This window comes from Olea europaea, chromosome 23 (genome assembly GCF_002742605.1).
Source record: "Olea europaea var. sylvestris chromosome 23, O_europaea_v1, whole genome shotgun sequence".
NCBI classification, from domain to species: Eukaryota; Viridiplantae; Streptophyta; class Magnoliopsida; order Lamiales; family Oleaceae; genus Olea; species Olea europaea.
This window is the reverse complement of record NC_036259.1, coordinates 1,159,023-1,175,831: the sequence shown is the minus strand read 5'-3', so window position 1 is coordinate 1,175,831 and position 16,809 is coordinate 1,159,023. Positions and strand designations below refer to the sequence as shown.

The window sequence follows — 16,809 nt, the reverse complement described above, 5'->3', positions numbered from 1 at the left end:
ATATTCAAAAAGCAATCCAATCTTCTCAAATAAATCAATATATCAAAGCTATTTTTGTTTCTTTTGGTAAAAAAATTTACAAAAATTGAATATAATCACCTATCATTTATCATCCAACAAAAACTTACCCTTCTAGAACAACAAAAAAAATAAAAATAAAAATAAATAAAACATCATGAAATAGCAATTAACAAGTGGACAATTGGCTCCAATAATAGATTCTACTATTGTAGAGTAAGTTACAAAGATTGACGATAGTATTTCTTCTGTTCTTTATTTGACTATTATTCGTGGGTTAAATGATGAAAAAGAGGGAAATGATAAAAAGGGATCTAGTGTTAGCTTTTTTACTCTGCACTTTAATCATTTGAATTTTGAGATGCTTATTGTGTTCTTAGGTTGGCAATTGATTAATGAAGCTAACTGGACATTTGATATTAGGACTAGTAAAATAGATAGTTTATAATATTTTTTTCCCATATATGTTAAATTAAACGAATATTAACATAATATAATTTTTTTACTCTTTTTTCATAAATATTGTGCCCTTTAACTTAATATAATAATAAAAATTTAAATTTTTAAAATTAATAAAAACATTATAAATATATACTTCTACATATATATATACACTAAAAAAAATTGGTGCCCCTATAATGGTGAGGTTCTGTGCGGTCGCTCAACTCGCGTGCCCTCAGGGCCGCCTCTGTGTGGGGATAGGAGCTTGCATCAATCACTGGCAAGTCAAAGCAAAATTTATTTTTGATTCACAATCTGACTTTGTCAAATTTGTTTCTGTTTGTGCATGTGCCTGCCTGCATTCGTTGTCTATCACATAAAATGCAATATGAAGATTCATAGTTACCTAAGTTGCACAGACACATGCATGGACAGCGACATTTAACTATTGGAAAGGTAGGACATGACGCATTGGAGACAAGTCGATTTTGAATTCTTTGAAATTTAAAATTTATATATAGTATCTTTATTTTTATATAGGACACGACCACATGACATATCGAAAACTTACTCAGGGATGTCTCTAAAGTATCCATTTAGTGTCGATAATTTAAAAATTATATAAAAAATGGGACAAGGGCATGTATTGGCTACATTTTCTCGAGTAGTGTCTGACTGTTGAGGTGCTCGTAAGTTGGTCCGGACATCCATGGTTATAAAAAATATATATATAATAACATGCTTGAAACAATTTTCATCAAGACTCTCTCCTGGTAATTTTTCGTCATTAAAAGAAATCGATCCAAGACCAGCCCCGTGATTTCCTACTCTTTTCTGCAGCCAAGAGGTCAAAAATTTAGCAGCCACGAAGAGTAAAGTAGTGCAGAGGAACCATAGGTACTAATTTCAGTAACATATGCGAGAATACTAGTCTCTCTCTCTATATGCATATATCATTGCCAATCCTCGTCATGCCATCTCTTGCTTGTCTCCAGTGTTACTCCTGTGAAGAAACCAGTTGTTAGTCCCAGATTTGCAGCTTCTTCATCCTCCAAAACTCGCTAAGCCACTGTAAACGAGACTCGACATGGCCTCAATGAATCTTTGACTCTCTATTTTGAGTAAGCAATGTTGTAAAATTATGTACTTACAAGCATTAGAACACAATATATATTTCAGTACAATTGTTCCTCTGTTTATACACCATTGTCTCCACTTTCTTTGATGGGTCCCAGAATTAAGTCCTGAGAAAATCAAGGAGCAAACGCCTGGGAAAAGGATAATGTGTTTGTTTGTTCCTTCTAAAAATGTTTGAATTTATTCTACACTGGCAAAATATTTTTGTTAGTAATAGCTAACAGGTGGATGGTAACCGAGTGTATGAATGCTCCTTTCAAGATTTCCCATCAAACATAATCAGTTTTTAGTAGATTCGACTTGATTGGAAATTTTCAGATCAAAACTTCTCATTTTCCTTATTTTATATAACATTTTTGTTTAATGTAATATAGTGGATAGAACAATTAACAATTTTCATCACACGTCTCTTTCTTGATCTCATTGACATTATTCAATGGTATCATTTTATTTACAGCCGTGCAAAATTTGAATCTGTGGACATCGTTTTGTTGCAATTGAGCCACCCTGTGAATGTCCGATAGTGTGAATCAATGGAAATACCGATGTGGTAGTCTGAGCTGACCATTAGCATCATAATCCCCGATAGAGTGAATCAATGAGATTGGGTTTCTTACATAAATGAAAAATAGAATTTAGTATTGATATCAAATTATTGCAGCGAAACGAAGAAAGATTCAATATGTATGTGAAAAATCCATTGATTTGCAATTATCAGTGTAAGTTTGTCGATCTTTCACAAGGATACCAAAATGAGAACTCTAAAAAATTTTATTCAATAAGCAAAATCCAAAGAAAAACGACGAGTCTTTGAACTTCGAATATAATTCTTGCTTAGAAAGACAAAGCAGAAACCAAAAATAAGCCAAGGGCTTAACTATGCCCCTATTACAGTGTGGTTTGTGCTCGTGCTCATGCTCATAAGGCTTAATTTATTTGTTTTGCGTATTGTAATATATAGAACAGTTAACAACGTTACCCATTGCCCCTGTCATCATTGGCATTTACTGATCCATTTTTGGTTCGTCTATGATCTAACAGAGGGAGCGAATATGTTTCTTAACAAATTGAACTGTCATTTTGTCTTGTCGTGCCAACGAGTTCATCTGTGGACTCAGCGGTACATTATTGTCTTTCTGTATCCCGACAAGGATCTAGATTTTCGTATTGATACCAAATTATTGCAGCGAAACCAAGAAAGATTCAATAGTATGTAAAAAATCCATTGATTTGCAAATATCAATATTTGGGGAGTGCAAGTCTGTCGATCTTTCACAAGAATACCAAAATGAGAACTCTAAAATTTTATTCACTAAGCAAAAACCAAAGAAAAACAACGAGTGTCTAAACTTTGAGTAGAATTCTTGCTTAGAAAGACAAAGTAGAAACTAAAAATAAGCCAAAGGCTTAACTAGTCCCCTACTACAACGTGGCTCATTCTCATTCTCATGCTCATGCTTATGCCTATGCCTCCGTGCTACCTTCAGGTGGTCCGGTCCAACTCCTACTCCAACATTGCCTTTGACGAACTAATTACAGCTGAGATTGAGAATTATTTACCGGTGCTAATTACAGTCAAGAATGATTGGTCAACCTCTATACCCCAACAATCGTTTTTGCAATGAGCACAAGTGTAGCCAAAATGAGTATTATAGTCAAAGAGCATAGCCATAAAAGCTAGAAGCTTGAAATCTTGTAATCCCCCCTTATCCTTATGGAGAAGTGTGGAGTAATCTGCTGCAACTGAAGGGCATAAATGATGAAAGTCAAAGCCATGACGAAGAATACGAGTAATTTCAGATAAAATGCTCTTGAGTCTCGAACCAACTGCGACCACATGACGATGATCACCATAGTTATGCTCACCAAACATATGGTCGTGACTATTAATATAAAGTAGAACCCCTCTGGTACCTCCATTAGTCTTTTAATGCCCATCAAGTGGTCTCTGCAGGACCGATGTTGGGACGACTTGAGATTGTTGCAAAAGCCCCAGCAATGACAAAAATGAACAACATAAAAAGCACATTTGCTTGTGTTGAGTATCGCATTGCCTTTGTGTTTTCGCATAGAGAAACTTGCCTTTCCAATTGAGAATTGATGGACGAATGAAGCTAGTTGATAATGATGTCCCTTTGGATCAAGGGGCGGGATGGCGAAACTTCCTCTTTCTTGCCACAATCTCGTGGTTTAGTAGCCTAGCGAAAATTAGGTATGAATAAAACAAACGCGCAAATATTTTACTTTCATGTTAGGGAAGCACGGCCATGCATGTCCAATGCATATATGAACTCATTCAAGCATAGATATTAAATTAGAACTCGAATCTGATTAGCATAATTGGATCAATGTACAATTGAACTATCATTGGTTCACTTAAAGCTTATTTATTTTATTTTTTTCAAGTTTTCTATAGATTTTTTAAAAATTGAAAAAAAAAATTTCTATTGATTTTTTAAAAATTGAAAAAAGATGAAGTGGAAAATACACAATTTTGAACCAAAGACTTCACCTTTCAAGGGTCATGCTTTTTTAACTGTGATAACCAATTATTTAAAATATATATATATTTTTTTTTTTTTTAATTCCTACCAAACAGGAGATGGTCTAAGAGGACACAATAAGGAGACAATTCATACATTCATGAACTTCAGTAATCAACCAAAGGGGCTTGCCTACGATGAATTTCAAGCAAACTTGTTATTGTTGAATATGAATTTCTTACAATTGATCTCCTACCCATAGGGGATAATATAAAAACTTACTACTGTTGACGTGGTAAGAGAACCTGACTATTTCAAACACGTCAGCAGTGGAAAGTTTTATCCTGTCGACAGCAAATCAGAAGTGATGAATCCATCTCTCATATGTTACACGGACAACTTTTGAGCCAAATTAGAAGAAAGCAAGCAACGTTCCCTCGGGGCATAGTCCAGTGGTGCAAAAGACAGGAGTGAAGTTATCTCATACCTTGCTAGCAGCCGCAATGTGGGGGTTCGATTCTTGAAACATAGAATTGGATTCCTTGTAAGCGCAGTATACATGTAGCTCTTGTTCCCTGGCCCGCTGGAGCACATCCCGCGATTTACCTCCTTAACAAAGCTCTAGGGGCGGGACGGGGCGGTGGGGACCCTAGGGTTCAACCTTTTTTAGAAGAAAGCAAGCAACAATCTTTAGGTAACATACCTCAATCGACAACTCCTCGTCGTCCAGCCTATGTCCTGCCAGTGATGCAGCAGATTGAGGGTTCGCTGAGAGGGAAGGCATGGGCAATTTGTTAAACTTGCTCATCTGAGTTCTCATCTTTCTCTATTTTTTTCTCTTTTATCCAGCATTTGGACTTCTGCAATTTCTTTGAAACAATAGAAAATAAGAAAAAAATCATAAATATGAAGTTTCCAGGACACAGGAAGGGGCCAAGATTGAAAATTATCAAGAAGCTTGCAACATTCAGAAGACGTTGATTTTTTCACGCAAGAAAAATTATTGACAAGAAATTTTAATGAAAAAACAAGAAAAGACGGCAAAAGCAGATTGATAAACTTGCTCATCTGAGTTCCCATTTCCCATCTTTCTCTACTTTGTCTCTTTTATCCAGCATTTAGACTTCTGCAATTTCTTTGAAACAACAGAAAATAATAAATGATAAATATGAAGTTTCCTGGAAACAGGTAGGGGCCGAGTTTGAAAGCTTGCGACAGAAAGTAGCTTTCAGAAGACGTTGATTTTTTCATTCAAGTAGAATTATTGACAAGAAATTTTAATAAAAAAAGAAGAAAAGACGGCAAAAAAAATTTAATAAAGAGACTTTTTTTTTTTTTTTTTAACGAGGTGTCCCAGCTTACGCCAAACTATATCCTTGTCCCTGAACTTCCGGCCTCTCAGCAGCTCAGGAAGGTAAATCGCGGGATGTGCCCAAGTTGACCAGGGTTCGAACAGCCTTTATACTCCTGGCCACAAGGGAGCCTCCTCCATGGTTATTACATCACCAAACTGCTTCAACCCTTCCTCTGGTTATTACAACACTTAGTTGCTCCAACCAGGAATCGAACTCCCCACGCTGGGATTGCGAGCCCCGCACTGCCCTTCCTTTGCCAACTTGGATGTGCCTCAGAGGCATTTAATAAAGAAAGACTTGTCCATATGGATAATAGTAAGAGACAAATAGGGGTTGACTTGCAATTGCTGAGAAGGTAATTTGGTGGAAAATATTAGAGATTTTGTTAAAAGAAGGAGAAACCTGTCCAGGGGACATTGGTACACAATCTTTGTTGAAATGGCTAAAACCTGGAATTAGAACTCCAAATTGTTATTAGAAATCGATTTTGATACTTCTGATCTAAACATGTTCGTTTATGAAACAGTGCTGTGTCGTACAGACGAAGCATCATTCACATGACAATTTGCATTGTTTTCTATAGCATCATTCACATGGCACTTTGTGCCTATAGGCGAGTTAACTTCAGTAAAAACTATATAAACAAAAAAAAAAATTATTTCAATTTGAAAATGAAATTTTTTCAAACGTCGATATATGATTTCCGTGTAAACTGTAACAAATGTTTGTTACAGCCACTTCTACATGAGAACTTCCACCCTGTTGATAGATTGTTGGCATTCAGTGGTAATTCTTAATTAGCTTTCCCTGTTATATATAATTTGATAGATCGTACTTCATCTTACATTTAGAAAATGTTTAAATAAAGCTATCATTGAAGGAGAACTTTGAATTGCACTATATTTATATATCTTAGTAAGTATTTGTGAAGCTTTACATTCCAAAGAGGTAAGATAAATATTTGAGAGTGGATTCATATCGTTATTTTCACTCCGTTTCTTATGCAACATTTTTGAGCCTCAAACAGCTGAAAAATATCGTTACCCTTACTCATCTTTGATGCAGAATTTTGAGCATCAATCAGCTGATGGAGATACAGAGTCGGCCAGTATGAATTTTGGGATCCCCACAAAAAAAAATCAAACGCCAAAACTCTGACGATTTAAATAATTTCAACTGTAGCATAAAACGCAGCAAGGATCATGTGCTGTTACTTATGCTAGCCCTGACGATGATGGGAACATTAGTGGCTACGTCAAGGTATGGAGCTGTTCACGACCAGCCCCAAGAGATACAGGATTCTATCATTACACTGCTATTCATACTGTGTAATTCAACGGCGTTTGTATCTTCATTAGCCGGGGTTATCTATGTCTTGCACGAATTCCCATTTAAGCCATGGCCACAAATTACTGTTTCTATGTTGTTTGGCCCCTACATGTTGCTTGTATTCAAGATATCACCAAATCAAGCTTTGCCTCTGCTTGTCCTTTCTATTCTCGTACTCTTACTTCCAGCAGCAGGAAAACTGTCTAATTTTGTTTGGGGGAAGTCATTTTCTGGATCCGTTGACACTTATCCTGCATGACAAAGGTTTTATCCTGTGTTTTTTGTTCTATAATCCTGGTGTTGGTGTTACTTTTGCCATGCCACTAGGTAATGTGTACTCTACTTCCTTGTATTGGCTAGCCAGTCTCTTGAATAGAATTTTGATGTGGTACAAAACCTTGCAGACGCTATGTATTTACTGTTTTTACATGCTATTGCACAATATTTACAAGAAATAACTGCATAATATTATATGATGCAGCGTTGTTTTACCTACGCACTAGCCTTATCTTAGGAACTTCATTGCAATTTAATCCCAAACTTTAGCCTCCATTTGACAGCTTCTTTAAATGATTTATAAAGAAGAATAGCAAGAGGAATGGTAGTGAATCCTACAAAATGCGTGAATAATATGTTATAAATTATATATCCTAACGGAGGCTTGCTCTCTTGTTCTTGGAGAAGTGTGCACACAAATATATACACATCATAACAAAAATGGGAACGAGCGAGCATCAAATTTCTTTCTCCATCCTGGTCGATGCTCAAGATGTCTGGCATACAAGTTCTTGTCCACCCTCTACTTGCAAATTGATTTTATAAGTGAGAGCTTTTATGTGACGAGTCAACAGATATGTTTATGGATCAATAAGAAATCAGCATGAGCAGAAGACCTGTCAGTGAATTTCTGGAAATTAGATCTACAGACATACATGGAATATGAATTCAAAGTTGCAACTGACATTGAAAAGCCTCGTGTGACCAGAAAGATGGTTTACCAGAGTGAAATAAGAAATCCACAGGTTCATTATTATCACAGCTCAGTGTTCGAATACAACTATTTACACTTTTTGCTCTATGCAGCAGTGTAAATTACCATACGCCAGTGTACACCTGGTATATAAAACAAATATTAAGACCAGCAGAATATTTTCACTAATGCGATAGATGGGGGAAGGCGTGACAGTTTTAACGAAATGTTCGTCAGCTACAGAAAGAATTTTGAATTTTCCTTTTCTTGGACAATTCTTGCCGGAACCAAGAAAATTTGTATCAAAAAAAAAATCAAGGGCACAAATCGGGAAAAGAACTGAAAGGAACGGAATGGAAGACAATATAACCTGTGCAGGTAGCATGATCTTTGTGTCGAGATCATCCAGAGCCTCTCACCAGTGAGATAAATAACCAGCCATTCGAGGAATTGCAAACAAAACGGGGAAGAACTAAGTGGGAAAACCAATGGCCCTGAATTACAGTGCCGCAAGATTAAGAATATCTTCGTGACACTTCAGACTTCAGAGTAAAAAATTCCTTTTGCTTAATTAAAATAAAAAAATAAAAACTGAGAGCAATAAAATACAATCGACATTTCTCAGCTTACCTATAAATTAACCCAGAATAGAAATCAACATTTGGTTACAACTTCCTCTTCACAAAATACTCATTGATAAGGCAGCTTCTCCAAATCTATTGCCACCTGCAAATGACAGGAGACTGATTCAGACTAAGTAGAAGCATTTGAATAGGTAGCCTTTATATTTTTGGAATATCAACTAAGGGTCTTTTAGCATCATAGAATTTTGGTTCTTGCATAATCTAAACGAGACATTGACCAACATCAGGTGTGAAATCATAGACCTCGTACAAATTGGTTCATGCACAGTCGTGCATTGATGTCTGTCTACTGCACACTTATAACCAATGAGTTTAGTATAGAGACAGCGACATTAAGCAGCAGCAACTAGAAGAAGAAGCTAAGCATGAAGAATGGTTCCCAAAACCAAAGACTCTCTTTACCCTACCAACAGAACCATGGCCGCAAGACTTGAATTAATGATCAACGATGCTGTAATTGTAATACCAGTAACTAACCGAGGATTACACTGACAAGAGCCACACCCCATGGGAACTTTAGTTTTTCCAGCAAGCTTGTGAGACCAAAGGCAAGGAGTGAAGTGTCCACATATTCCCATTAAAGATCTAAATCATTGGTCAGATTCCTATAAAGAAATTCCAATCCCCCCTTTGCGACAATTTTCTTTTTCCCCCTTTTATCTTCGTATAGGAGGCCAGTTCTTCTTTTGTTCTTGATGTGTCCATCAAGAAGGTACCAGGGGCAAGGAGCGGCAGGTTTTGTCATCAAGGGTGCCTGGCCATTTACTTATAGACTATTGCTTGAAGACATTTGTAACATTGTTCTTTATTAAATTAAAAATGAGGAAAAAAGGTCAAACCATGGATAGGTTTTTTAAGCAAGCTTTTACTGACAATTTTATAGTGACATGATTTTAATCTCTTTTGAACTCCATAGGGGAGACTTGGGTCCCTGCAGCATTCATTTTCATTTGCACAGTTGATTTCTATAGTGATTTCATGAGCAGATTCCATACTGCATAACTTTTTAACACTCGTGAGTTATAACTTGGTTACAGGGTCAATCACTTTGTCCATGAAATCCAAACACTTCATGTAACCAGTACAGTTGAATTCACTCCCAAAAGAAACAAACCTACCTCAATCAGAGGATCTCGACCAACAATGGAAGAGACTTCTTCTGCAAGTTTCTTGATGACCTTTGCTCTGGGATCATAGTTTTTGTAGACACGATGCCCAAAACCTGACATCTTACGCTTCCTTTAAAAAAATTATACAACACTTGCATGAGTTAGACAATGATAGAAGCATTTTTGTAACCATAAAAAAGATGGCTGCAACAGAAGGTTACCAACCTGTTCTTCACACCCTCAATGAACTCCGGTATTTTGTCAATACTTCCAATCTCACCCAACATCTTAAGTACAGCCTATAAAGCATACAAAGTAAAGAAACTTTAGATCAATGTCGCTTATAACAATTTGAAGGTATACAAGCATAAGTGTCTAATCTGAACTAACAAACATCACAGCATGTGTCTGATTGGTGAACCACACAAGAGCAGGTTCCCACATGCTGATTACCTCATTTGCTCCACCATGAAGAGGACCATACAGAGCTCCAACTGCTCCAGAAAGGGCCGTGTATACATCAACACCACTGCACATGCAGATTTGGGTAAGCAAAAAATAAAAGGAATATTCTCTTCAGGGAAAAAATAAGATGCTACCTTGAAGCCAGGTGCCGTGCAGCTGCAGTGGAACAATTCATTTCATGTTCCGCATGTAAAATGAAAGAATGTCGAGACCACGAGCAAGTCGAGGATTGGGCTTATAAGACCTATTGCCCCTGTGTGAATAATAACCAAAACTTTTAGTCAAAATAGCAGCACAAATTTCAAATTATAGTGAAATGGTAACTCAGTCTGAGAAGCCAATTAATCTGGAAACAGAATTCTTGTGTTTCCATGATGAAGTGAACTTGATTCACAAATTGTTCCTCGTCTTCAAAAGTAAAGTCAACATGGAAAGCTACTCCAGTCCAGATAACGAGGAAATATTCTCATATATTTGTTTACACAGGAAAGAAGAAAAAAGGAAACTGATCTTACAAAGAATCAAGCATATATAAGAAGTTCTCTGAGTATGAAAGATTGCTAGATGGAAGAACAGGTGGCCTTCCTGCCATCCTCAAATAAGCTGCTGCGGCAACTGTTGGTCCTGCAAATTTAACCCTCTTCTCAGTACTGCTATGATAGAAGTCAATAGTAAGTTGAAAAAGACACCCAGGAGACTCAGAAGCTAATATTCAATAGTTTGACTCTTGTAAGAAAAGGAAATAACCTTTCCTAGTATGCGTACTATTTGTTTATCTCTCACTTGTTTAGACTTATAAATTTCTTGGCCCTGCAAGCACAACAAACCAAACAATCAAGACTGATATGGGTATATACCCATTGTTCAGAAGGTGGCAACCACATTTCGTACCAAGAAGTTATCTATCTATTTAAGTGGGGAAAGCAAACATGGGTGGTCAGCTTTCTCAAGAAACACAAGCAACTTTAAAAGTCGGACAGAAAATGTTAATAAACAACAATTTTTTCAAAATTGACGCAACTGGCTTTTTAAAAGATTGGATTAATCTAAGGCAGAAAATTTTAACTGTGCTTCATGAAACCATTGCATACCCTTAACCATATTGAAACACTTAAGAACATGAATTAAAAAATTAATAATAATAATAATAATAATAATAATAATAATAATAAAATAAATGTGAATCACTATCTCTATCAGACAGTTAAAAATTTATGATCCATTTGTTTTGTGGTGAAAGTTTTCCATTTTATGTGCAGAAAATTTGATATACAAAAAATATGTCCTTGTCAAAACAACTGTTGAATTGGTGGATTATAAGCTTTTGGAGGTGGGAAAATAATTTCCTTGAACACATCATCAAACCAACACCTGCTGCCAAAATAACCACCATCGGCCAGCCAGCAATCGGTGGTCAGTGAATACCTTGCAGTTGCACAACTATCAGGCTATCACTGGTGACAACCTTCATCAAAACCATCCTCTAGAGTCGATGCCCATCAGGCAATCACTAACAACACCGTCCAGTAGCTGTAAGCTATCAAAGAGGCAGTCATATGAGACCACTGGCCAATCCCAAATAAATGCGGGGCTGATGGCAATCAAATGCTACAGCAAGTGGCAACATTAAGTGTGTCACAAACCAGGAAAATGTTTCCCTTGGAAATATGGAGCTTCACACTTCTTCTTTCTTCTTCCTCTTTCTTTATTTTTTAAAATCTTTATTTTGAGCTTCAAATTTAATGCAAAATATTAATGCGCCCTATAAACCTCTATAAAATGATATCATTTATCAGAAATGCGAAACACACACACACATATTCAGGAACTCATAATAAACACTGAAGGATCTAATTTTAAGTAAATTTGAAGTATTGACCGGATACTATCATTCAAAATCCAATAAAAATAGTGTAGACTGAAGGAATATTGAGTATCAAAGATGAGCACAGTGTTATTCAAACATTAAACGATATTTCTACAGGTGTCAATTAACGAAATGTGAGGTTTCAGAAAATTTTTATTGAGAACAAATATGTCATCCAAGTCAAAGTGAGTACAACTAAAATTAGCAATGCAGGTCTGGTCAAACTCAGGTTAACGTGTCTCTTAAGCAATTATTTCAAATCTGAAGGGAAGTCAGGCGAGAGCTTGACATTGTCTCATAATTAACAATATTAGCAGAAAATATTTTTCCTCTCTCCATCAATACTGACATACTTTTTTGTTTATGATCTCCATGCTATACATCAAAGTTAAGAAAATGAAATTGTCAGAAATTCTTCTTAACAATGAAACAAAAGAAACTTGGCCAGAGAGACTCAAATTGCCATGACCATCAAAGAGAAATACTCAAAAATTTATGCAGGCAATTAAGAAGCATACCAATATTCCTTGTGGTACAGCTGAATGCTGTGAAGCGGCGAACTCCCAGTCTGCCAACTGCTTTTCAGATGGTAAGTTTCCATACACTGACATCAAAAGGGGCAGATGGCTCAAAATTATAACACGCAAAACAAGAACCAATTGAGTCACTAAACTGAATTGATGTATATGCCAATCATATGAATCAAACAAAGCTGAGAGCCATTCAAGTACTAAATTCTGAGGGTGTTTGTAAGACATTTTTATGTAAAAATACATTTTTGAATAGTAAATTGATGAGAAATGTGTGGTTGAAAAATAAATAAAGGTTTTTGATTTACGTGTAATATTATTTTAATAAAGAATGTGTGGTTGAAAAGAAGAGCATTTTGTAAAAAATGGGTACCAAACGGGGCCTCTTATATATCCATCAACATTCAGTATTTAAAACATGCATAACTAAGAAATGCGAATAAACTCCAACGCAAGAGAAACTAGAAATAACAATATGGATCCTTCATTTTCACAACAATAATGAGAATTAAGCTTGGCCGAGATGCCTCAAGAGGTAATCAATTGAAGCACAAAAGAGGCAGATAGAATTTGAAGCAGTCAAACACCATGTGAACCGATTTCAAATGATGCACTCTACTACAGATTAGACAGGATAAGAATTGAAACTGGTCATATACCAGCATAAAATTTAGATACTCGAGAATTAAGCACACAAGGAATATAGTGGTAACACTTACTCAAAAGATATGCCACTTCCAAGAAGGAACTTCCCTCAGCCAGCTCTTCAATCGGTTAGCCCCTGTATCTAAGAATTCCTTCGTCACCATCGATGTAACAAATAGAAGATCGCACAGGAGCCGTATTAACATACCCTGGATCGTAAAGCTTGAGCCCCTTGATTTTCTTACCCGTTGTTATCTACAATACTCTCCTATGTCAGAATCTTCAAAAATAACATGCAGATTTCACCAATAAAATGTACTTCGTTAAGCCGTTTGTGGATTTCAAGATTATACTCTGAGCACTAGTCCCAATACTTTATAATTACTTTTCCAAGGGCAAGCAATCACATTAGTATATCAAAACCACACTTATGCGTTCCTCATTTCCACGTATAAAAACCTCATCTAAGCTTCAAGATTGTTTCCTTCAGAACCCCTCATTTAGACGTGGAAACGATAAAGAAAAATCAGAGCAAGATTCACATAAATTTTTCAAACAGCCAGAAGAACTAAAAATCAGATGAAATTCGTATCTAGAAAAATTACAGTAAAAGCAAAAACAGTCCCAGTTAAAATTTGAAAAAATCACTAATATTAATAAAGATTTCCATTTTCAAATATCAATCACCTTTTTTAAGTCTGTGGCTTTGACGGTGCCTTCTTCGGAGACCAGAACCTGGTACCGTTTACCGGTACGCTCATCTATTATAGTCAACAAACCTTTCAGATTCGACGGTGGAGCCACGGCAGCGGAGCAGCTTGAAGGTTCGAGAATCCCCGAAGAAACGGCATCGAGTGGATTAACTGAACCGAAAGGTGAGAGGAGAAAACAGCCAAGCGGCCCCAAGCCAATTTTTGATCAAAAGTTTCCATTTTTGATCCCTTTTCACTCTACTGTTTAATTAATGGCCTTTCTCCTTTTTGCTGATCGTTCGTTCGTACCTTGGATGGAGACAGCAAGCGTTCGGTTCTTAAATACATGCCTTGGGATGCACAATAAATTGATAACGACAGTGATTTGTTCGTTGGATTTGGATAACATGTGATGTCCCACATTCCCAAAAAACAGAGACAACATTTAGAACCTATTTGGGAGGAATTTTTTACCCAAAAAAATTAATTTTTTGACCATTATTTCACTATTCCAACTGTAATTTTTAACTTCTCTCATAGGTGAACCCCACTTTTCTTCTAATAGTCAAAAAATCAATTCTCAAAATCCCTCCCAAACGGAGCCTTAATTTTTGGGATTTTAAATGGTCCCGTTTCGGATTTTATATTATTCGAATTAAGCAAATACAGATTCTGTTACTGCATGCAATGTCAAAGTGATTTTTTTGTTAACAAACAAATCCATTGCTGGTTCAAGGAGTTGCCATAGTTGTTGTTGTCCTCAACCGAAGAGATTTGATGACAAGAGGGATGTCAAAGAAGTCGAGAACTTTCTTCGGCATATGAAAAAATATATATATATTTTGATGAAGCTATGAAAGTGCAAAACGGCTTCTATGTATCTTTCTGATAGCATTTAGCTATGGTGGTGCTGCAAACATGCTGACATAGAAAAGTGTTCCAGCAAGATCGAGACTTGGCATGAGTACAAAAAGGAATTGGAGTGCCAATTTTACCCCAAAGATGCCATCTACGAGGCCTGTAAGAAGCAAGAGGAGTTGAATCATAAGAACACCGTCCACGTTTACATCAAAGAGTTCACAACTCTTACGCTTCAATTTTCCAGCATGTTGAACAACGTGTTATTGTTTACTTCATGGACGGTTTTAAGAATTGGGCGAGGTAAGAATTGCATCGTCGAGGGTGATGGAAAGAAAGACAAGCAAGGTAAGCTTGATTTCAAATTTGATTATAAAACCGGTGATACTAAATAACATGCAGGATAGAAAAGTACGACGATAAAAAAAATTATTTATACGTGCCTGGAAGTGGTTGCTTCATTTGCAAAGGGCCACATGCTATTCAGGATTGCCCCAAGCTCTGGTCCTTGGCCTCCATTGTTGATTCCCAAGTTGAAGCATCAAATAGCTGAGACTCGGAGGCTCAAATTGGTTCGCGAAAACTATTCAATGCAATCGAAGCAAAGATTGCAGGTTCGAAAATGGAGTTGGCAAACTCAAGAATGTTCACCAAGATTGTGACTTACTTAAAATTGTGAATGCTACCGCCAAAGCCTCTTGTTAGTACTTGGTATGACCAGTTTGATCTATCGGTTGAATGGATGGACAATTTCAGTTTGGTGCATGGATTGGATTTCTGCAGGAAAGTGAACCCTATTCTGATGCCATCTTTTGCATTTGTATTTTGGTAAAGGGGTCTTCCGTGCATGATCCTTCCATTGGATTGCTCCTACTTCGCTAGCCATATTATCTATTTTCAATTTTATACGTGGGTTTATTATTTTGATTTTGGACTGTATATTTGTTTGGGCTTAATATTTCGAAGCTCTGGTCCCTCAAATGTGGAAGTTGGGTCCATTTCTAGGCTTACATGACCCAAATAATTCTGTCGAAAGATAGAAGATCATTGAGCGATGAGTTGATTATCGTCGTAAATTTATGATAAGTTTTTTCAGGCATAGTTATTGTAATTGGTAAAGATGATTAAAATACTATTTAGTGACATTAAATTAGAAAATTAATCTAAAACATAAATGGAATGGTTAAATTGAAGAAAAAAGGTAAATTGGACAATGAAATTAAAAACACACGAAGTTAGGTGACCAACATGTAACATGTAAATAAGTGACCTTGAGTGAATTTTCAATTTTCCCCTTTACAAAACTATATATTATTTGAGGACTCATGAAAAGGACAAAAGATGTAAACCGATTCATGCAAATTGAGCAAGTGACGTGATGAAATGCTTAGTTCATCCCAAGTCCACATATTTCATGTAAAGGTGACAATAGTGTGAACAATGCAACAAGAAGGATAGGTCGTATAAGTTGTTTCTAGATGGAGCTTAAACATGTTAGGTCATCTCGAGTCTAGATAAGTCATTACATTTTAATACACTTGATTACATGAACTTTTACGTACAACATGAGATTTGATCAGATCCCATAATCGCTATAAACCCGTCTTTATATCCCCCAATATTCACACGATACTCGATGTTACATTAAAACCTTGTGGAATTTTTTTTTTCCTTGAACCCAAAAGAGCACAAGAGAAAGCAACAAGGCAATAAAGCAATGCCATAGTACAGAGAGTCTCCTCAACTCCACGTGAGGTTCTGTCAACAAGCAATAAAGTGACAGCATTTGGTTTCTTATTTATGTCACTATGAGTATGACCCTCTATTTTGAAACTGTTTGGCCCATTTTTTTCCCCTAAAGGAAACACTTTCTTTCCCTCTGAGGTGCATTTTCCGTGGGGGTACTTTGATTTCAGAAAACCTAATTGTTTGGTTACAAAATGTGGACAGAACTGCTGTTGAGGGATTGACCACTCAGTGAATTTGCAACATGAAAACAGTAACGATATATAGTTAATGTTGTGCTGTGCATGACCAGTGATTGAGTGAATATTACACCAAACTCTCTGATTGGAAAAAGAATAGGACTTTGGTCTTTGTTTTCTAGTTGTTGTTCTCTATTTATAGAAGATGATCTCGTATTTATGGACTCAACTAAATTGAATTGAAATGGGCTAGTAGGGTTTTTGGTTAAGCTTAAAAGTTATATTTGTTTTCAAGATCACGTTTAGGTATGTTAGCAATTTTTAACCACTTATTAGTGAAT

The 16,809-nt window shown here is 36.3% G+C and overlaps 1 long non-coding RNA gene and 1 pseudogene across 1 annotated transcript; one reads left to right on the top strand and one right to left on the bottom strand.

The window, feature by feature from the left end:
* Positions 1 to 640: 640 nt before the first annotated feature.
* LOC111371871 lies at positions 641 to 1,684 on the top strand. The gene is made up of 2 exons (XR_002698663.1): positions 641 to 1,356; positions 1,455 to 1,684. It is a non-coding gene; the product is annotated as an uncharacterized LOC111371871 (long non-coding RNA).
* A 5,246-nt stretch (positions 1,685 to 6,930) lies between these two features.
* LOC111372449 lies at positions 6,931 to 14,055 on the bottom strand (annotated as a pseudogene).
* Between the last annotated feature and the right edge of the window lie 2,754 nt (positions 14,056 to 16,809).